This window comes from Panthera onca, chromosome C1 (assembly GCF_046562875.1).
Source record: "Panthera onca isolate mPanOnc1 chromosome C1, mPanOnc1 haplotype 2, whole genome shotgun sequence".
Taxonomy (NCBI): Eukaryota; Metazoa; Chordata; class Mammalia; order Carnivora; family Felidae; genus Panthera; species Panthera onca.
This window is the reverse complement of record NC_138346.1, coordinates 110,770,061-110,773,994: the sequence shown is the minus strand read 5'-3', so window position 1 is coordinate 110,773,994 and position 3,934 is coordinate 110,770,061.

Below are 3,934 nucleotides of genomic sequence, written 5' to 3'. Positions count from 1 at the left end.
AATGTGTTGATTGCAATTACAGATCCTGTCCTGCAGTCACTGATGGAGTAGGTTTAAGCTGGAGAACTTCTTCTGACCCATTTCCTTGTCGACACTTGCTGTACCTGGTGGAAAACCGCTGTCTCTAGCCATCGAGCAGAAACAGCCTGCTTTGAGCTGTCTTCCTCACTTTCCTCCTGTTCATTCGCCCTCTCTGTGGCTAACGCATTTATCTCTAAGCAGGTTACATGAGGATTTTTGTGTATGATTTGGAGAGGGCTGCCAATAATCAAGGAAACAGCATTTTTCCTAATACAGGTTTTATATTTTACAAACTCAAGAGTGAGACTGGTAAACTGGGCCCCTCCTGGCCTGAGGGACTAACCTCAAGGTGAAGAGCATAGAATAATGATTTCAAATCAGAATCTGGAGGGTCATCTGGCTGTCTCCGTTTGATCTCAGGGTAGTCAGCTCAAGCCCCACACTTGGGTATGGAGATTACTAAAAATAAATAAATAAACTTGAAGTAAGAATCTTTAGTAAATGTCCCATAGCTTTTACTAGAATATTCCAGATGTCCCCACATTGCAAGGCATTTCAGCATTCAACTTATTTTTAATAACTATTTTTTCTACAGGCAATGAGTTCTTTTTAAAAAATTTTTTTTTAACATTTATTTATTTTTGAGACAGAGAGAGACAGAGCATGAACGGGGGAGGGGCAGAGAGAGAGGGAGACACAGAATCTGAAATGGGCTCCAGGCTCTGAGCGGTCAGCACAGAGCCCGACTCGGGGCTCGAACTCACTGACCGCGAGATCATGACCTGAGCCGAAGTCAGACGCTTAACCGACCGAGCCACCCAGGCGCCCCTACAGGAAATGAGTTCTCAATATGCACCAGATACACTGAGCTTGCCTGCCTGCCCGGTGTCCTTTTCCACAGATGCCTCCTTTTGGAGCTAGAGAAGATGCCCACCTGTCATTACAGTTCTGGCATCAACTCTCAGATTCTCTGTGACACCGACCTGATATCCAACAATTCAATTCAATTCAGTTCTGACAGTAAGTACCCAGAGTTAGTGGCAGAACCCCACAGGTTTAAGGATTTAGTTCCACATGACTACCCCCACTGCAGGTGCCAATTGCAAGTCCCGGAGGGGCCACCCATACTTCTGATGGAGCAGCTATAGATCAGGGGTCCTGTGACTCCCCTCTTCAGGTTCCATGCTTGGCTAGAATGACTCGTGGAACTCAGGAAAACACTTTACTTCTGTTTACTAGTTTATGGTAAAGGATACAATTCAGGACCAGGCAAACGGAAGAGATGTATACAAGGCAGGAATAGCCAGAAGGTATTTGGAGCTACTACAGAGCAACCTATCCTCTCCAGGCACACCTCCCCCTAGAACCTCACTGTGTTCATCCATCGGGAAGCTCTCTGAACCTGCTGCTTAGAGATTTTTATAGGACTGTCATCACAAGGGCATGACTCATTAAATCACTGGCCATTGGTGATCAAATCCAATCTCCAGCCCCTCTCCCGCTCCCCACAGGTCCGGAGCTCTAAGCTCCGACCATCTAATTCTATGGCTATTTCGGTACCTGGGCTGCATCCTGAAGCCATCTAGGGACCCACCAAGGCCACCTTATTAGCATAAACTCACATCTGGTTGAGAGAGGTTTATTACGAACAAAAGTGCTCTCGTAACTCTTATGTCCTACGACATCTTACGGGCTTTAGGAGCTCTGCACCAGAACAGGCGATGAAGATCAAATATATATTTATTACACCAAATGGTAATTAAGAGTTGCTAGTGTGTTTTTATTTGTTTTTTTAAGTTTATTTATTTTGAAATACACAGAGAGAGAGAGCACACGCACGAGTTTGAGCAAGGGATGGGCAGAGAGAGAGGGAAAGAGAGAGAATTCCAAACAGGCTCCAGGATGTCAGCACAGAGATCAATGCGGGGGTCGACACGGGGCTCAATCCCACGAACTGTGAGATCATGACTTGAGCCGAAATCAAGAGTCGGACGCTCAACCGACTGAGCGACCCAGGTATTTTCCATTTTGATTTTCCACAGGGAAGGTTATCATGTTTCAGTAGAGTTTTCCACGCCTCGCTCAGTCCTTGCTCACACTCTGTCTCTCTCTGTCTCTCAACAATAAACAAATGTTAAAAAAATTTTTTTTTTAAATGGTGACAATGGACCATTTTGTTATGTGTTTTTTGCCGCAATTTTTATTTTTTATTTTTTTAAGATTTTGTTTTATTTTATTTTACTTTGTTTTATTCATTTTTAATTGTTTTTCAATGTTTATTTATTTTTGAGAGAGGGAGACAGAGCATGAGCAGGGGAGGGGCAGAAAGAGAGGGAGACACAGAATCCGAAGCAGGCTCCAGGCTCCAAGCTGTCTGCACAGAGCTCGACCCAGGACTTGAATTCACAAACCGCAAGATCATGACCTGAGCTGCAGTCAGATGCTCAACTGACTGAGCCACCCAGGTGCCCCTGAAACCAGTATATTGTTATTAAAGAGAAATTAAAGTTAAAAAATCAAGTACCATTTTTATCACCTAAAAAAAAAAAAAAAAAAAAACCTTTTCATTGAGTGAATTAATGAATTAACAAACAAGTACACGCTGAGGCCTATCTTCAGTCCCCTCCTTTGTCTCCGTTCAGGCTGCTATAACAGAACCCCACAGACTGGGTCTTCAACAATAGATACTGATTTCTCACAGCTCTGGAGGCTGGGAGTCCAAGATCAAGGCACCAACAGATTCGCTGGTAAGGGTCTGTTCCTGGTTAATAAACACCCATCCTCTGGGCATCTGGGTGGCTCAGTCGGTTAAGCGACTGATTTCAGCTCAGGTCATGATCTTGAGGTCTGTAGGTTCAAGCCCCACATCAGGCTCTGTGCTGGCAGCTCAGAGCCTGGAGCCTGCTTCATATTCTCTCTCTCTCTCTCTCTCTCTCTGCCACTCCCCTGCTCATGCTCTGTCTCTCTCAAAAATAAACATTAAAAAAAATTTTTTTTTCAATAAACACCTGTCTTCTGGCTGTGTCCTCACATGGTAGAAGGGGTGAGGGAGCCCTATGGGGTCCCTTTTATATGGACACTAATCCCATTTGTGGGGGCTCCACCCTCATGTCATAATCACTTCCATAAATATCACCTCCACAAAGGCCCCACTCCCAATACCATCACACATACGAATTTTGGTCTCAACATATGAATTTTGGGGGACACAAACATTCGATCTATGGTACGTCTATGGCAATAAAGGAATTCATGTAGTCTTTTTTTAAAACACTTCCTTTACAATTATTCAAAAGGCATTTAGTTAGGATATCTTGGGGTCATTTCCTTCCTTCTGCCAAGGTTACTGAAATATCTCACAAAAAGTGTCACTTCATAATGAGAATTTGGCAGAAATTTTCTGCTAGAGTAGTTGAAGTCTATGGGCCTTAATTATAAAGTTGACTAATATAGCTCATTATAATACAGTAGTTTTTTTTTTAATTTTTTTTTCAACGTTTTTTATTTATTTTTGGGACAGAGAGAGACAGAGCATGAACAGGGGAGGGGCAGAGAGAGAGGGAGACACAGAATCGGAAACAGGCTCCAGGCTCCGAGCCATCAGCCCAGAGCCTGACGCGGGGCTCGAACTCACGGACCACGAGATCGTGACCTGGCTGAAGTCGGACGCTTAACCGACTGCGCCACCCAGGCACCCCTATAATACAGTAGTTTTAATGTAGGGGCCAGTACTAAGTTTCACATGGATAAAAGGGATTGACTTTCAGCCCAGGTGATTGGTGGGTTCCTTATGTTTTATTCTAGCCCCATCCCTCAATGTCTCACTCTTCTTGTTAAGAGCCTGGACCAGGGGTGCCTGGGTGGCGCAGTCAGTTAAGCATCCGACTTCGATCCGTGAAGTCGAGATTAACGA